General features: G+C 48.8%; 1 protein-coding gene across 10 annotated transcripts in view; it reads right to left on the bottom strand.

Moving 5' to 3' along the window:
• Positions 1-19,666, bottom strand: part of IFT54 (intraflagellar transport 54) — a 543,753-nt gene that overhangs the window by 385,329 nt on the left and 138,758 nt on the right. The gene's annotated exons all lie outside the window — the stretch shown is intronic.

The following is a 19,666-nucleotide window of genomic DNA, read 5'->3' as shown; positions in this document are numbered from 1 at the left end:
ACTGATCAGCTCCCAGTCGTAAGGGGGCTATGCCTGTATGCGGAGATCATCTGTGTTACTACTTTGAATACCAAGAAGGTTAGCAAAGAAATACATTTCATGGTCCAAGGTCTTTGGCTTCCTCTCTGTTCAAATAAAACAGCGTATTGGTCGTAAATAAGAATCAGTGATATTTCATAACTAAAAGATGGAAGAAGAATCTTTAAGGACAAAAATATTTGATTGTGGGCGAGTAGTTGGGTCTGCTCTGAGATTGTTGTATTTCACTGCGCACCACTCTTCTACCACCCTTGTCGCTGTCCTCCCCCCCCCCCCCGTTCAGTGCAGTAAATTGTACCCGATTTCTTTTAATGTCACAATGTGATGGCAGATGCATGCTCATATTATTGGAACAGTGACATCAGTCAAAAGTTTACTTCGCACCATGACTGCACCGATGTAAGCGCTATCGGGACCTCTACTACAAAGTCAGGCGTGAAAATCAGGGATCAATTAGAAAATATTCTTCGATGAGATATATTTCATGAAAGGAAAACCAGAGGTGACAGCTGGGGTGGGCACATAACCTAGCTTTGGAGCCACATGGAGGCACTTAAAGAACTGTAAATTTCCATTTTGAAGGAAAAGGCGCACCTTAAAACTGATGGAGGTGGGGAAGAACTGAGAGCATCAGAGAATGTAAGGATTTTTCCCTTACAAATTGGCAGATAACACTCCCCACTCAATCACTCAAGGGTTGGTAAAGCGCAACTACTCACCCGTGAGGGTCTCATGGAGCTGGGGTCAGAGGGGAGGTGGGGAGCAGATCCGTCTAAGTGCTGGGGTCATTGGAAGAGCCAGGTCTTGAGGTCTTTCCAGAACTGGGGTAGCGTGTTAGATAGTCTGAGGTGGTGAGGTAGGGTGTTCCAGGTCTTGGTAGCAAGAAAGGAGAAGGACTTTCCTCTGGTTCTGGTCTTGCGGATCCATGGGGAAGTGGCCAGGACGAGCTGGGTGGAGCAAAGGTGTCTTTTGGGTGTATGGAAGGCATTGCGGCTGTTCAGGTATGCTGGTCCGGCATTGTGGACGACCTTGTAAGCCTGGGTGAGGAGTTTGAAGGTTATTCTTCTGTCTGTCAGGAGCCAGTGGTGTTCGCTGAGGTGTTGAGTGATGTGGCTGTGCCGGGGGAGGTTGAGGACCAGTCTGGCTCCGGCGTTCTGGACATTCTGGAGCTTGCGGAGGTTTTTCTGGGTAACGCCGGAGTAGAGTGAGTTGCCGCAGTCGAGTCGGCTGCTGATGAGCACGTGAGTGACACTCTCTCTGAGTTCGGTGGGGATTCATCTGAAGGTCTTTCGCAGTAGGTGGAGGGTATTGAAACAGGTCGAGGATACAGAGTTATCTGGCAGTCCACAATGAGCAACACGTTTAGTATGATGCCGAGGTTTCGTGTGTGATGCGTTCCACGCAGAGTGGGTGGATCCCAGGATGAGGACTTCCGTCTCGTCTGAGTTAAGCTTAAGTTAAGCTTAAGGCAGCTGTTCTTCATCCAGGTGGGACAGCTGTCATCCCTTCTTGGAAGTTGTGCCTGGTGACATTGGGTTCGTTGGTGAGGGAGAGGATGTCACTGGCGTAGGAGAGGATGTTGAGTCCGTGGTTCCCGGCGATGGACGTGAGGGGGGCCATGCAGACGTTGAACAGGGTTGGGCTGCAAGAGGAGCCTTGGGGCACTCCGCAGTTGGTCTCTGGCGGTTCCGAGAGGTATGGTGGAAGTCTGACCCGTTGTGTTCTACCTGTGAGGAAGGACCGAATCCAGTCGAGGGCACTGTTGCGGATACCGGCGTGGTGGAGTCTAGTGGTTTGGGTGCAGTGGGAGACGGTGTTAAATGCTTCTGAGAGGTTCAGGAGGATGAGGGCCGCGGTTTCACCCTGCTCGAGGAGGAAGCGGATGTCGTCGGTGGCAGCGAGTAGGGTGGTCTTGGAGCGGTTATTGCTTTGGAAACCAGATTGGGAGATTTCCAGGATGCCGTTTGTTTCAATGATGTCGGCTAGTTGGTTGTCAATGGCTTTTTCAATGACTTTGGCTGGGAAGGGGAGCGGGGAGATCGTCCTGAAGTTCTTAAGGTCTGTCGGGTCCGCGGTGGGTTTCTTCAGGAGTGGGTTGATTTCGGCATGTTTCCAGTCGTCAGGAAAGGAGGAAGTTTCGAGGCAGCAGTTGCTGTTTCAGCATAGCTCAAGTGCGATGGCAAAAGCGTCTCTGTGGAAGATGTGGTGCAGGCAGGGGTCCGATGGTGCTCCGGACTGGATGCTTTTCATGGTCTTTATGGTGTTGTGGTAAGTGGGGTCCAACTCCTCGGTTGAGGAGTTTGCTGGTGCGGTGGGGAGGTCCTGGTTGTAGAGTCTGTTGCAGAGGTCTTGGAAAGGTGGGACGTCTGGGGTTTTGCTGTTGGGTTTGGAGAATTCCTTGATGATGGTTAATAGTTCTTTGCTGTTCTGTGCGTTGGTGTTGATTCTGTCTTGCAGGGCCCTCTTCCTTGTGTTTTTGATGAGGTGGTGGTGTGCAGTAGTGTCTGCTTTGAAGGAGGTGTGGGCTTCCAGGGTTTTGTGGTTCCTCAATGTCTTTTCGAGTCGTCTGCAGGAGCGTCTGGATTCTTGGCGAGCAGGCATGAACCAGCTTGCTTTCTTGATGTGTTTGACGGTGGCTTTTTTGAGTGGGGCCAGGGTGTCTGCGCAGTTTGCAATCCATTGTTGTTGGTTGCGTGCTGCGGTGTTGGCGACAGAGGTTGGCTGTGGTGAGGTCCTGTTGAGGGCAGTGGGGAGCTGATCCTCGGTGAACTGGTTTCAGCTTCTGCATGGGAAACATAAAGGGAACATATGGTGCTTTACGAGGAGGCCAGTAAGTGTGCAGTAGGGGTAAAGAAGAGTGAATAGGCTGAATCAAAGAAGAAGTCTAAGCAGATTGCTGTGAGTAAGGACATTTTTATTCTCAAGGTTGGTTCCCACTTGGATTCTGAAGAAAGTGATAAACACCTTGAGGCAGACATTGATGAGTTACCTAGGGAAGAACAGGTTCGCATTGTTAAATGTTTTGCACAAGAGTAATTACAACATTGAAAGTAAGCTTGCCACTTCTGAGTCATGTCTAGGATACCCGTACTCCAAAACATCTGTGAAGGACACAAAACTGCGTTGGAGGGTGAATTCAAGAACAAGGGCAATTGCACAAATGATGACCAACCAAGAGCAACAGGAGGAATTAAAAAAAAATTAAATCTTTTCCAATGTCAGCTAAGAGGAAACGTTTGAGGCTCTGGAGTATGCCAATTGCATTAGGATTTAGCGATGTCAGGTGAAAAAGGGTTCCACAAACCTAAAGGCTGAGGAGGAGTTCTTCCAGAATACACAGGCGAGGGAGAGTAAGTCTCTTTGAAAGTGGCGTTTAGAGTGTATGCAGTCGATTGGATGCTACGTCGGAGGGTTTTGGGGTAATTTTGGTCAGACTTAAGTATGAATCCAGTAGGAACAGACTCTAGAGAGCAGCCACAGCAAAGAATAAACAGTAAATGAACTATAAAAAATGGATTTGCCAGAGTTGAGTATAGAGACTCTGGAGTGAAGAGAGGCAGGGAAATTCCGAAAAATTGTGGAAGAATATGGAGAGCTTGTGGAACCAGGCATCAGTCTGATACCCTTATTTTTTGTTTCCCAATTGAGAAAAGGAATCAAGCAATACTAAGCAGTATTACAGAACTCAGAGAATATCATATATTTCACATCAATAATTTCACATCAATATACATCTACATTAATTTTATGCTGTAGCAATACTACTCTATAGAGTACATAACCGAGGAAGACATCACATGGAGGTATGTGCGACAGACCAAGTCCAGCACACCTGTCATGATTGCTGTAGGGGATGGATCACACTTCATGTACATCTTGAAAGGAAAAGTGTGTAAGAAAAATGGAGGTACTTGTTCCTACATAGTAAAGACTATAAGAATGGGTGGTATAGTTACCTCCCACACCCATGTGGGTATCATGCTTCATCATTGGGCTTTTTGCACCTTGTGGACTCCACGAAAAAACAGCTGTGACGACGGGTGTGTGGAGCTGATGAGTGGGTGTTCCAGTGGTCTAAAACTACCTCAAGGGTGCCCAGTGATAAATTTATTCAGGGGTCCCTTCAGTAGGGTTAAAAGAAGTAAAAGGTGGACGGTCCGCACGAAATTATGAAGCACAACTGTCTGGTGTAGTGATAGTAGCGGCCGTTTACTAGGTCAGGTCGACATGTTTCGTGCCCTAGTTGTCCAGGAGGAATCTGCGGAGCTTCTTCAGGACCAGAGATAGATGCGTACCCTGCCCTAAATCAGCGAGGGTGTCAAGGTGCTATCATATGTAACATTCCATAGTGATTAAGCATATGGTCAATAAAGTACCTGGGAAATGCTCACCCTATCATGTTTCCTAATCCAACCCCCAATAGTAGGCCTACGTGTGTCTTAGGTCAAGGCAGAGGACCACGTAACTACTGCGAATGTCAGTGGTCTCATTTGTGGAGTGTCGCGTTGGACCTACCCCTCTGCCTGCCTTCCTGGAGGCCTTTAAAGGAAGCCATATAGTTTTAAAGCCCATATGATCATCCACCCAGACTGTAAGCGTCTCCAAAGCTTAAGCAGTCCAAATCTTGCTCCAACATACATGTATGTATACATGTATAGGTGGGGTAGATGGCTGTTCCCAGAATTGGGGGAGGGCACGGTGTAATGCCATTAAAAGGTGTGTGATGAGCCTACCTGATGGGGATGTCAAAGGATAGACACTGCTCTTGCCAGGGACTCCAAGCAAAACCACCAACGGGTCCATTGGTAGTGTTTTGCTCAACATTAATCTCATGAGTGATAAATTATCCGCCCAATGATCCTGGACCAAGATGCAGTTCCACCACATGTGAAAGAAGGCACTTCTCTCACGCAGCACCTACAGCAGATGTCTAGTCTACCAAACATAGCTTGTAGGCATGTTGGGGGAAAATACCATTGTGTGAGCAATTTACATGCCCTCTCCTGGTGGGAGGTGCAAATAGACAATGTAGTCGCTTTTCTCCAGATCTTTTCCCAAGTGATATTTGAGAGTTGTTGCTTTAGAATGCTCTGGAACACCAAACCCCCCTCACAGGGGACCTGAAGAGAGTGGGTCTCGGTACCCTGGGGGTCCACTCTTTCCACACAAAAGCTAGAAGCTCGTTATTGTATCCGATTCAGACCTCATGCAGGAAATTTAAGTGGGAGGGTTTGGGCCAAGTATAGGAACCTAGGAAAGAAGTTCATTTTAACGGAAGTCATCCAGCCTAACTAGGAGATTTCTAGTTTGCCCCTGCAGTAGAGGTCCTTAAAAAGCATATTTAAAAGATGCGGGACATTACATCAGTACAACTTAACAGTGGTTTGTGCCTATGTGAAGCCATTGCAAGTACTTTACAAGTATATGATCCCGGGGCCACTACCCTTGACCACTGGACTATACTGAAACGTGCCAATTCTTCTGTTAAAGCTGGGATAGATGAAGAAGGACAGGTGAGGAAGCATAACATGTCGTCTGCATATGAAGCACACTTGATTTCCTCAGTGTCTAATGCCAAGCATTATACATTTGGTTTGGCTTATACTTTTTGGATGAACGATTCCATTGATAACGCGAACACCATACGGGACAGGAGACAGCCCCACCTAGTCCTTGTGTAATGGGGAGTAAGGGTGAAAGGCTCCATTCACTTTCAATGTAGTTGTCCGCCTTTGGAAGTTCTCCAAATTCATGCACCTAAGTTCGGGCTCATGGGAGTCCTGTCTAACAGTTTGGAGAGATAAAACTAGTGGACCATATCAAAGGCCATCTCTGCATCCAAGGAAAGAAAGACCATTGGTGTCTGGGTTCTTTCGGCCCTCTCCATCATTGTAGCAGCCAATCTGGTATTACCTCTGGTGTGGCAGTTGAGGATAAACGATGTTTGCTCTGGAGCGATGAGGGCGGACCACACTGCATTTAATAGATTCACTATTATAGATGTAAAGGTTTTCGCACCAGAGTTAAGAAGGGCCAAGGGTCTAAAGCAGGTACATGATATGGGCTCTTTGTGTGGCTTTAATAATAACATGGTTTGGGATTCTAGCATCGCGTCAGTGACTATTCTGGGACTGATTATGTTGTTAAATATCATGGCAAGTGGAGTAGCTAAGTGTAGCAAACGCTTTGTAAAACAACGTTAGAAACCCAATGGGCCCGGTGCCTTCTGCCCCAGTAGTTTGTATATTGCCATCCTGACCACCTTTGCTGTGATCTCCTCCTCCATTATCAGGAAGGCATCTCCCAACACTCAACAACAGTAAGAAGCTAGATATGCGTCTTGGGTGTCCTATAAGAAATTGTCGCTTTAAAACAACACAGTGTAATATGTGTCAAAGCAATCCAAGACAGGCTTGGTGTCTGTGTGGGTGGTTTCCTGTCCATTGTGGATGAGATGAACATGATTTCTAGTACGTGATTGCTTCAGTTTGTATGCTAATAAATCGATCCGCCTTGTCATCTTTTGTTGTGTATATTCCATATAGGTACCATAATATAGGTCTAGGTAATCTCATTACCCTTCACATATATTCTCTCCCTACATTACACTTGTGACAGTTTACAGGGACTGACCTTTTACCTAGATATTACACTGCATTTAGAACAGCGGTTTTCCCTAGTTCAAAATCTCATACATTATGCATGGGGATTCTTGGAAGGACAGCAGGACTACCATCTCCTGTATAAAATCTATGTTCCTAAGTCCATGCCCAACGTCATCCTTAGGCAGACGCAGTAACATAGCAAGGTAGGACTCCTAGGGAGACCTATGGTTATATATACATCACATCTTGCTAAGATAAGGATACCGAGACTTCCCGGCCGACACACTGACCAGAGACGCTAAAGTTCCTGCATGCAGACACTCCAGCTTGCAGTGGTATAAAACATCCCTTGCGGGGTGTCCAACTCGAGACCAGGACTTGGTCCCACAGTCTCTCATTTCAGGTAATGGGGTTGACTAAATCCTAGAGGGCTTCTTGGTTTAACACCTACCTCCATGCTAGGTACACTTAGGTACATCTAGTTAGGGAAGCATTGTAGGAGTTCGCATCTTTTTATCATGTGTTTTATATACTTGGATGTATTCGTGATTATTGTAAGATGGTAGAGCTAAACCATTCTTTTACCTTTATAGTATTGCTAATCATTTATATCTTATACTGCCTAAGGGTTGTTGCAGCTCATCTATTTTACACCAGAACAACAACTGTTCAATAAATTCTTATTGAAAATGCCCAGCCTGTTTATTCTGTGTATTTCTCTGAGACAGACTAAGTAAGCACAAGTGACTGAGCGAAAGGTAGTATATTGTTTCCACGGTCCTGAGGGATCAGGGTTGTCATGTTCGATTCTTCTCATTGGTAAGAGGAGATTCTAGTGGCACTGTGAGCTAGTTGGTACAAAAGGCCAACATACCCGGTGGGGGTGATCAGAGTTTGTCTGACACCAATCCTACAGTGTATGTTGTCTAAACGCGAGGATCCTGTATACTTTTTATAGGAACTACACGACATGACGCTCAACGTGGATTGGGTACTTATTTAACAATAGAATCTGAGTAGTTCAGTCGTGCTATTCTCAGAAGTCCCTATTCACAAAACATCAGAGACCTCTCGAGTGGGTGGGCAAAACTCTGCCACAGCTGAGTAGGCGAAATATCCTATTTATTGGCTGTTGGTTAATCAAGCTTGTTCCTAAACATTGTGCAAAACACCTTACCTTAGTTCCCTTGAAAAGTTATTTTGTGTTCTAAACACAATGACTAACAAGGTCTTAGACCCACTAGACCAGCCATTACCGCTCTCGGAAGATGAGGAAGATGCAAACGCAATACATTTTGCGGCAAATGTTAGAAATGCAGTTACCCTGAAGCTGCTTGCGCATGGCTTAAGACCTAGGGGTGGCATAGTAGCTTTCGTGATTGAGGCACACGAATCATACAGAACAAAGGTATTTTGTTCATGGGTTACATTCCCAGCAGCAAATGCAAGAACAAACACTTTTCATTTTTACACAGAAGATGAACCACCAGCAGAATATTGTCTGTATGAGGACATTGAGGTTCCGCCCATGTTCCAGGAACATTTATACTGGTTAACAGGCGCCCTACCCCATACAACAAGAAGAGTGAGACTCAGCCCGCTCGGAAGAGAAGGGGCAACATGGCCAATATTAGCAGCCTACACACCACTTCCTGACATCAAAACCATGCCAGGACCAGACTTACTCATACTTCATAAAGAATTATTACAACTTTACAGAGACATGACACAATACATCATGAGCACTCTTACGGTCCAGCCAGCAATGGTTACAACAAATACAGCTCACGTTCAGAACACAGCAACTAAAATTACACCACAGACGTTACACGCAGTAATGAGTAAAATGCCTGCAAAACGTGAACAAATGCCATTCTGGATAGCTCAGAAAATAACACAGCTAGAAACAGTATTCCCAAATACCAGAATGCTGACAATCTGCTTGCCCATGGGGATAACACAACAGATAGAGGACTGTACCTTTTGGGGTACAGTTTTCACTGCCATATATACCAGGACTCATGGTATACTGTCCTTAGCAGTAATACCAGATGTATTAAGACAAATAGAAAAGGGATACACACGGCACAGCCTATACAGTGTCTTGAACAGGGTGTGCGGGGCTCGAGAGGAGGTAATCCAGGGGACGTTGGGAAGTTGATGTTTAGACAAAATATCGGGCGCTGCTGCTGTTGTTCACTGGTGTTGGGTCGCAGGGGCAATGGTTACCTAACTGTGTAGTTTTTGTTATTGACACAGAATTGGTTATCTGTTTGTGGAGAAACACTAGGGGAAAGTGGGTGCAACAGTAATCTGTTTAGCCTTAGGGTCACCCTGGTAGGGTAAGGCTTCAAGATGTATGACGGTTTAACAGTTGAAGATGTAGCCGCGGAGGCCTTTACTGTGATAAGGAGTCGAGCGTTTCACCCATTGTTACAGTTCTGTGTATGCTGGTATGAACATTTCACTATAAGTTAAATGGCAGCTGCGCAATATTCTGCTTCATGATGTGTTGTATATCATTTAAAACTCAATAAACAGATTTCTAAATAAATTAAGACAAAGAAAATTACTAAAGCGCAGCGCCTGCTATGAACTTAGGGATGAAGTTACTAGGTAACTATGCCCAGGTATCAGCCATAATATTAGCAAATATTAAAGGGGAGATAGCATCAGTGGCTATACGCCAACGCTTAAGGGAGTTCAGTTCTTTACAACAGGAGCACGAACTACCAAAAATGATAATAAATGCATATGCAGAATTAGGCAGTTTGGGTGGAAAGCATTAAAACCACAACTGATGGGTAGTCCCGAGAAGGAGACCTTCAAGCAGACACCTGTTTCTTCTAAAAAGAAGTGGGACAATAACAAAAACCAAAAAGTTAAAGAAAACAGATCTCAATCCAGAGGTAGATCTCCTCCACAGGAGCTCTCGGAAAGGAGGTACAACCTTAGGAATAGGGATAATATTAAGAAACCTGACAGGTATCATAATACTGATACAAGTTCCTCTTGTTCCTTTCAGGGTTTAACGAAAATCTCAGAGAGAGAAGAACGGTCAGATAGACAAGAAGAGCGTACAAAGTCCAGAGCCAAGCAACACGCTCAAGAACATACTTCCAAAAAAGAAGATAAACCAAAACAAAAGTCACAGTTCAAAAAGAAGAAGGTTGCAGGTCTAAAGATCAGACATGCCCAGAATTCTGAGGACTCGACTACTGAACGGGGTATGGGCTCTGACGATGCTAGACAGTGCGGCAGAAGTAACAATAGCTCGGTAGAACCTGATGGAATTTCTGGTGACAACGGACATGAATGATTATATCACGGTAGAAACACCTGATACTAGGGTAAGTGTCCCACACAAATTATATGAAATAACACTCCAAATGGAGGGGGACAAATGCAGGACAGTTAGAGGTCTGCCCGAGGGGAGAAACAGTAATTTTACCAGCATACTCCGAGCATGTTCCCAAATATTTAAAATATACATATGAGCAGGAGTGGGTGGTAGCCCAAGCCCCAGCATTATACAAAAACCATGCTGGATGCTTTGAAGATTCAACCCACCACATTATTCCATTAAAAAATACTCCTACTACACAAAGGCATTATCCAATAAAGCAAGAAGCTAAAAAACAGGTCAGGGAGATCTTAGATCAACTTGAATACCAAAGAGTGATTGAAACATGCACCTCTCAAATGAATAACCCTTTGTTTCCCGTATCAAAACCGGACAACACATACCATCTAGTGTTGGATTACAGACATTTAAACACTTCCACTAAAACATTTGCAGCACAGAATGCAAACAGTGCTGCAATAATAAATAACATTGGGCGTAAAAAATACAAAACAACACTAAATATCTCAAATGGATTTCTTTTGCCAAAACATAGCGCCTGAGAGCAGATATTTGACACCATTGTCAGCGCTATGGTCGCAGCGCCAATTTTGTCGACTCCCCCAGGGGTATAAGAACAGCCCAGGGTTGTTTTCGACTAGGGTAAATGAATTACTTCGAAATCAGGGTGAGGAGGCATTGTCCTACGTCGATGATATTTATCTGACGGATGATGACCTGGAGATACACTTGAACAGAGTAAACACCATAATTTTGGGATTTGCCTCTGAGGGTTACAAATTCAACTTAAAAAAATCTAAGATTGCCCACCTTAATGTCCTTTTTCTAGGATATGAGCTTTCAAATGATGGAAAAAGTCTAGCAGCTAACTTTTTAGAAAAATGTACGCTGCTCCGACTTGCAAAATCATAAAAAAATGTACAATAAATCCTGGGATTCCTGAACTTTGGCAGAACATACAATTTGGATTACGCGGAAAGAATAAAACCTTTCAACAATTTGCTAAAATCTGACTTTTCAGTTAGACAGTGGACACAGGAACACACAGATACTTTTCGTTCCTTACAAGCGGACATGATCACTTCAAAACACTTACAGACACGCGTAAATGTATGTAACCTAGTGATCCGTAAAGTTGCAGGTCAATCTAGGTACACCTATCTAACATATAATGAAGGTGAGATAGCACCAATAGCATACAAATCACATTTGTACACAAATGCTGAGATGCGTTTTGCATCAACTGAAACGATTCTAACAGCAGTACAGACTGCTGTAGTCAGAGAAAGAGCCCTGGCTCAAGGGAAATGTATAATCGTCTTTACCCCGGTTCCAGCCTTAGAGGCTGCGACAAAGGCAAGCGTTCCCAACGCTAAAGCTTTACATCCAAGATGGATACAATGGGCTAATTCTCTCACTGCAACAGATGTAGAATACAGGTACAACCCAAATCTAAAAACACAAGCATTTCTGCAATACGAACAAGAATATCCTCTACCAAATGAAATAATGCCTCTAGATCAGTATGAATATATAATTTACACTGACTGTTCTGCGCAACCGGCCATAGGGAGCAAACAGCAATATAGCGCCATGTGCGCTATCGTTAAAGGACGTATGCAGGATGAAAAGTTTCATCCAAATTGCACAAAAACACAGTCTATTGGAGAATGCACAGCGCTGCTGGTAGAATTAAAAGCACTAATACATTGGTAAATACGGCTCGAGAATTTCCCACACTAATCGTGTGTGATTCCTTTTACTGTGTACAGTCATACAATGAATATTTACATCACTGGGGACAGAATGGGTTTAAAGATGCAAAAGGTGGCACAATAAAGTACAAAAAGCTATGGGAACAGGTAGTAGAGTTGAAAAACGAACTACCAAGGGCTCACGTGATACACACATTGAGTCATCAACGTGATGGCGTTCACATTGAAGGTGTTGGACCTGTCAGCCCTAGGGTGGTCTCCCCTTCCATTTTTGTATCGTGCCTCGTTTTTTCCACCCTCATTTTTATGTTGGACTAGGTCTTCGGGCGCCTTTTCATTGCCAATCAGTGTTAAGGTGCAGGTGCTCCCTTCTCCCAAGATGGCTGCCACAGGCCCCTGCTACTGCAGAGTGGTCTTTCATAGTAGCACCCTAGCTGCCAGGAGCTGGCTGGAACCCCACAACAATGTTGCGACTCCAGCCCGCCTTTTTGTCCCATAGGTAGAGGGGGGAAGCTCCTGGAAAGTGCTGGAACCTTCTAGAAGGGAGGTGTGGTTTTTCTTTTGCCGCCTTGGCTAGAGGTCACCTGACCCTAGGGCTATTAAAGAGTGGGAGGGAAACTTTTGTGGTGAGTTGGCCATTGGGGTGAAGCAGAGCTGGAAGAATCCACCAGTAGTGTAGGCGGTAGGGCCTAGCCAGGGACTTATGCCTCTGAGAGTGACAGGATTTAGGTGCTGCCTCTTAAGTGAGTGAGGGACCCTGTGAAACCCACTGATCTTGCCCAGCAGTAGGAGGACCCAGAGACTCTCTGCCCAGCCGGACTAGGAAGGATCTAGTCGCCCTCTCCATACCTACCCCCCTGTAACAGAACCCCTTTAAGGGCGCCAGATACATCTGTGCCAACAAGACTTTATCTAACATCTGAGAACAGAGACTTATATGCCAAGCACTGAGACTGCGTGTCCAGATTGAATTCTCAAACTTATATGCCAAGCACTGAGACTGCGTGTCCAGATTGAACTCTCAAACTTATATGCCAAGCACTGAGACTGCGTGTCCAGACTGACCCCTGAAGCCGTATGCAAAGCAGATTGAAGAGCCACCGGGGATCGACCAGGTATTAGCACTGTGACCCCTGCGCTCCCTGACCTGGGACCCCCGGCAGCGTGCTCCGCTGAGCACGGAACCCCCATCCTTAACTTGAGCCCCCCCTGTGACGTGGAAGCCAGCGCGCTTACCACCGCGGCCCGGAGGCCGGAAGAAGTGCCCTGCAGAGTCGCGAGGCCCGTGAGAAGTCCGGGGCCCTGCCGCTGCCGTCACAGCTGAGTGAGAAGGTGCGCGAGGCCTGGGGCCGAGTTTCCCCATCGTCGCTGGAGCGGACGACGTCTGACGCCGAGAACGAGGTAAGCCCGGAGGCTGGGATCGCCCCTGGTGCGCCCCCTACTGGCCGGGATCCGCACCGCACCCTCAGCCCGGGTCCCCTCTCCGTGGGAGTTTCCCCCCTGCCAGCGCGACGGAGAGACCCCGCCGAGGGATCCTCTCCTTGTGCCCCCGTGACTGCTCTGGAGCGAGGTGCCCTGCGAACTGCACTGGAGCCGAGAGACTTGCTCCTCCCGTCCCGGGCGCTTCCCGCTAAAAGCTCCGTGAGGCGCATTGACTGTCCTACCCCACATTGAAGTACTCAGCGCCCACAATTACAAGTAGCGCTCTGATATCCTTGTGCCGGATTGAAGTGCTCAATGTCCATAATTACAAGTAGCGATCTGTTATTCAGGTGCCATATCGAAGAGCTACATGCTAGTGATTATGAGTAGCGCTCTGTTATCCATGTGCCCTATTGAAGTGCTACGTGTTGGTGATTACGAGTAGCGCTCTGTCATTCATGTGCCATATTGAAGTGCTACGTGTTGGTGATTACGAGTAGCGCTCTGTCATTCATGTGCCATATTGAAGTGCTACGTGTTGGTGATTACGAGTAGCGCTCTGTTATTCATGTGCCATATTGAAGTGCTACGTGTTGGTGATTACAAGTAGCGCTCTGTTATTCATGTTCCATGTTGAAGTACCACGTGCTATTGATTACGAGTAGCGCACTGTTATTCATGTTCCATAATGAAATGCTAAATGACATCTATTACGAGTAGCTCTCTGTGCTAGATGCCCCGTTCTGAGGTCCTCACCAGTTAGCGCGCCTAGCGCCATCATCACCCCCCTAAGGCGCTACAGGAAAGAAAAGTGCGCGTGTACCTCTAGGTGAAGGGTAGTTGTACCTCAGGCAGTACTGATTTGTTATGAATGTCATTTGTGGTATTACCAGCTTATGAAATGTACTGCTACCTCATGAACTGCATCTAACGTGATCTGCTTGGATAAACTTGAATATTTACTTAACTCCTACCGTGTGGCGTCACTTATTGTGTGTGTTCCTTGTCCCATGTGAGGTGCGTGTTGTATGGTTGCTTTACACACAGACCTTTGGTGGCCCGACCGCTCGTGTCACGTTACCGCCCCATAGGGCCTGGAGACCCCAGGTCTTACATTGTTGGCGAGCAGTGGGATCCTTAGGACCTGTGACCATACAGCACCCTTCTGTGAGGCGAAGGGCGCCACAATTAAATGCCTAATTGTTCCAGAGCTCTAAAACCATTGATTGCTGCATTGTTATTTCCACTGTCCAGGTTGAGAGTACAGGAAGCCTGGTTAGCTGAGAACTGTTACCTATACCCTAAGAAATTTTCTCCTTAGTGTCTAGGTCCCCACCTGCCAGAATGGAATTCCGGTTAGCTGACCTCGAGGGGTACTCAGTGAAGCAACTAAGGGAGTTCGGGCAGGGGATGGGGGTGCCTGGGGTACGGAAGGCCAAAGGACCGGAACTCCGCACCGCCATTAGGGCATGGGTAGAAGCCCACCCAGACGGGAGAGGGGATGAGGGACAGGAGGCACCCGAGGCACCTCAGGAGGAGAGCGCTCAAGAAGTGACCGACCTATTGAATGTAGATGTGTCTGAAAATGTGCCCACAGGGAGACGTTCTGGGGCCAGTAGTAGGACAGGGTCGAGGAGGAGCGCGTCCCCAGAAGAGTACGAGGACAGGAGGGAAGAGAGGCAGTTAAGGTGGGAGCTGGCCAAGTTAGAACATGAGAAAGAAAGGGAATTGGCCAGAGTGGAACAGGAAAGAGAAAATAGGAAATGGGCAATGGAGGAGAAGAAGCTTGCGCACGAGCTTCAGCTAAAAGAGCTGGAGTTACGTGCCCTCCAATTGAACGCGTCCAATAAGGACAATGGTGGCAGCATACCTAAGGAGCCTCAAGAGTCAAAGTTCTATCTACCTAAAGAGGTAATTGCCAATTACACAGTGGGGAACGACATCATGAAATGGCTGGAGGCATACGAGGTAGCCTTGACGGCCCATGGGGTACCCGAGAGTAATTGGGGAGGTGGTTTATACCGGTATATACCTCCCAATGTTAGGGACACCCTGTTATATTTGGCCAAGGCGGATCAGGTAAGGTATGCCCCCATGAAGGAGGCCTTGTTAAAGAAGTTTGGTCTCAACCCCGAGAGGTACAGGCAAAAGTTTTGTGGCAGCCATAAGCTGTCCACACAGACATGGGTAGATTTTTTTGACTATGCGAGGAAGGCACTAGATGGTTGGGTGCGTGGCAGCGAGGTCCAGGACTACCAAGGGTTGTACGATCTTTTTTTAAGGGAGCACCTCTTGGATAAGAGCTTTCCGGAGCTGCGCCAACATCTGGTGGACCGCAAATTGATGGATCCCCGTGAGCTTGCGGAGGAGGCAGATATTTGGGTGAGCACCCAGGTGTCTCAAAAGGGCCCCGGGGGAGATGGCTCGAAAGGCGGACAGGGTTTCCCCCAGAAGAAAGAGGGGGGAGATAAAAAGGTGGAGTTCTCGAAAGGTCCCCAAAATAAGTTTGGGAAGGGAGTAGGAACCCCACCCCCGTCCAATTCCACAAGACCCACTTACCCTGACAGGAGTCAGCAGCCTAGGATTGTGCGGTGCTACGAGTGTGGGGAGATTAGACACTACAGGGGAGATCCCAAGTGTCGCAAGCGACCACCAGCCCCAACGGGCGGGAAAAGTCCCGGGGTGAGTAGTATAGCGCTTGGGGTGGAGCTGCCCTTAGATAGGGAAGGGGAGTGGACAGGCCTGACGCTGGTTTCACTCGGGGATAGAGAAGTGGTCCCCGTAGTGTCCCTGCCCCGAACACTGCTAAATATCAGCAGAGGGTGAGAATTAATGGGGAGGAGGTGGAAGCTCTGAGAGACACAGGGGCCAGCATGACCACTGTCGTGCGGCGGCTGGTGTCCCCAGATCAAGTAGTCCCCGAGGAGTTCCATCCGGCCGTATTGGCTGACGGCAGTATGAGTCACTATCCAGTGGCTCGTGTTCCATTTGAGTGGGGAGGAGTCAGAGGCCTGCTGAGAGTTGCTGTGAGCCCTGCCTTGCCTGTGGGGTGTTTGCTAGGAAACGACCTGGAGCACACCAAGTGGAAAGACGTCGAATTTCACGCTCACACTGAGATGCTGGGATTACCAGGGTGGACTTGCGTCAGCACGCGGTCCATGGCTGCCCGGCAAGGAACTCACCCTGGGTTGGAGCCTGGAATCATGGCCCAACCCAAAGCCCAACGTGGAAAGAAGAAGGTGGTAGAGGACATGCCTCGTGAGATGGATGGGGAGGCCGGAGAGGTGCCCCCGGAGTCCGCGGAGGTAGATGTCGTTCCTGTGGAGGACTTGCCGACCCATGCTGACTGGCATGTGGGAGGAGGGCCTACCCGGGAAGAATTTTGTCAGGCACAAAGGGCGTGCCCCACTCTTGAAGGCATGCGGCGGCAGGCCGAAGCCCAAGTGGCCAGTCAGGAACTGGGAGGTTATCACGTGTATTGGGAGGATGGTCTCCTATACAGTGAGCCCAGGGTGCCGGAACATGGATCTTCGAGGGCCATAGTGGTCCCCCAATGTTACCGGGCTTTTCTGCTGGAGTTAGCGCACGAGATACCCTTAGCCGGACACCTGGGTCAGGACAAAACCTTTGCACGGTTGGTCCCCCATTTTTATTGGCCCAGGATGCGGATTGCATCAGATACCTTTTGCAAGACCTGCAAGTCTTGTCAGGCTAGTGGCAAGACTGGGACTAAGTTGAAGGTCCCGTTGGAACCGCTCCCCGTGGTCGGGACCCCTTTTGAGAGGGTCGGTATCGATATTGTTGGGCCATTGGACCCTCCGACCGCAGCGGGACACCGGTTCATCTTGGTTTTGGTGGACCACGCCACAAGGTACCCAGAGGCTATTCCTCTAAAGACCATCACTGCACCGGTGGTGGCGCGGGCACTGTTGGGGATTTTTACCCGAGTGGGATTCCCCAAGGTCGTGGTGTCGGACAGGGGCACCAATTTCATGTCGGCCTACATGCAGGCCATGTGGAAGGAGTGTGGGGTGACCTACCGGTTCTCCACTCCTTACCATCCCCAGACGAACGGACTTGTAGAGCGCTTCAATAAGACATTGAAGGGGATGATCCGAAGCCTACCAGAGGGCTTGAGCCGTAAATGGGACGTCCTCCTCCCCTGCTTGTTATTCTCCTATCGGGAGGTACCGCAGAAGGGAGTCGGGTTCAGCCCGTTTGAATAGCTCTATGGCCATCCCGTTCGGGGGCCCCTCAGTTTAGTGAAGGAGGGGTGGGAGAAGACTTCACAGAAGCTTCCCCGTGACATTTTCAGCTACATGCTGGCGTTCCGCAGCCAGATGGCCAAGCTGCGGAAGGCAGCCACAGAGAACCTGGAGGCTAGCCAGACCGTGATGAAGGAGTGGTATGACCGCAACGCTCGGACGGTCGAGTTGAACGTTGGACAGAAGGTGTGGGTTATGGAACCTGGGGAGCTTTGTGCCCTCCAGGACCGGTGGACTGGCCCGTTCGACATTGTGGAGCGGCGAGGCCAGACTACGTACGTTGTAGATGTGAAAACCCCCCGTCAGCCCCTCAGGGTGCTCCACGTCAACCGCCTGAAGCCGCACCATGAGAGATCAGAGCTTGCTCTCCTTATGGTGACGGATGGGAGCGAAGAGGAAGAGAGTGAAGCTCTTCCTGACCTTCTAGCGGTACAAGAGAAGGATGGTTCGGTGGAAGGTGTAGTCCTCTCCCCATCCTTGACCCCAGAGCAACAGAGGGACTGTCGCCATGTCCTGGGACAGTTCGCCTCGTTGTTCTCCCTCACGCCTGGAATCACTCATTTGTGTACCCATGATGTGGACACAGGGGACAGCCCCCCGGTGAAGAACAAGTCTTACCGGCTCTCTGACCGAGTGAAGGATAGCATCCAGCGTGAGGTGGCAAAGATGCTGGAGCTGTGGGTGATAGAACCTTCCAGCAGCCCGTGGGCTAGTCCAGTGGTGTTGGTGCCAAAAGCGGCCCCACCGGGTACGACACCGGAGCTTCGGTTCTGTGTGGACTACCGGGGGTTGAACTCTGTCACGAAGACAGATGCTCACCCCATCCCACGTGCAGACGAGCTGGTGGACCGGCTGGGAGCAGCCCGGTACCTCAGCACCATTGACCTGACATCCGGATATTGGCAGATTGCCATGGCCGATGGAGCAAGGGAGAAGCCAGCGTTCTCCACCCCCGAGGGCCACTACCAGTTTCGAGTGATGCCCTTTGGGCTCAAAAATGCTCCGGCCACATTCCAGCGGTTAGTGAATCAGGTACTATCTGGCCTGGAGTCCTTCTCAGCGGCCTACCTGGATGACATAGCTGTCTTCAGTGGCACCTGGGAGGACCATCTGCAACACCTCCAGCAGGTATTGCAGGCGCTGCAACGCGCTGGCTTAACAATTAAAGCCAGCAAGTGCCAGATTGGACAGGGATCTGTCGTGTACCTGGGACACCTGGTGGGCGTAGGTAAGGTGCAACCCCTCCAGGCCACAATCGAAACCATCTTGGCTTGGGAGCCCCCCAAGACCCAAACAGAGGTCCGAGCTTTCCTCGGCCTCACTGGGTATTACCGCCGGTTCGTCAAGGGATATGGTACCATCGTAGCCCCCTTGACGGAATGGACCTCAAAGAAGCAACCTCGCAAGGTCATATGGACAGCTGCATGCCAGGAAGCCTTTGACACGCTGAAACAGGCGATGTGTACCGCTCCAGTACTAGCAACACCAGATTTCAGCAAGGAATTTATTGTACAGACAGATGCCTCGGAGCACGGCATAGGTGCGGTGCTCTCACAACTCAATGCCGAGGGCCAAGATCAACCTGTGGCCTTCATATCCAGAAGACTCCTCCCTCGGGAACGGCGATGGAGCACTATTGAGAGTGAAGCCTTCGCGGTGGTCTGGGCACTGAAGAGGTTGAGGCCATACCTCTTTGGCACTCACTTCCTTATCCAGACCGACCACCGCCCCCTTCGCTGGCTCATGCAGATGAGAGGCGAAAACCCCAAGTTGTTGAGGTGGTCCATTTCCCTACAGGGGATGGACTTTCGGGTGGAACATCGGCCCGGAGTTGACCACGCCAATGCTGACGGTCTCTCCAGGTTTTTCCGCCTTAGTGATGAGAACTCCCTAGAGGTTGGGTAGCTCTCCCCTCTTTCGGCTGGGGGGGGACGCATGTTGGACCTGTCAGCCCTAGGGTGGTCTCCCCTTCCATTTTTGTATCGTGCCTCGTTTTTTCCACCCTCATTTTTATGTTGGACTAGGTCTCCGGGCGCCTTTTCATTGCCAATCAGTGTTAAGGTGCAGGTGCTCCCTTCTCCCAAGATGGCTGCCACAGGCCCCTGCTACTGCAGAGTGGTCTTTCATAGTAGCACCCGAGCTGGCTGGAACCCCACAACAATGTTGCGACTCCAGCCCGCCTTTTTGTCCCATAGGTAGAGGGGGGAAGCTCCTGGAAAGTGCTGGAACCTTCTAGAAGGGAGGTGTGGTTTTTCT

The sequence above is a fragment of the Triturus cristatus genome, chromosome 3_1 (genome assembly GCF_964204655.1).
Source record: "Triturus cristatus chromosome 3_1, aTriCri1.1, whole genome shotgun sequence".
Classification (NCBI taxonomy): Eukaryota; Metazoa; Chordata; class Amphibia; order Caudata; family Salamandridae; genus Triturus; species Triturus cristatus.
This window is presented reverse-complemented; position numbering and strand designations above follow the sequence as displayed.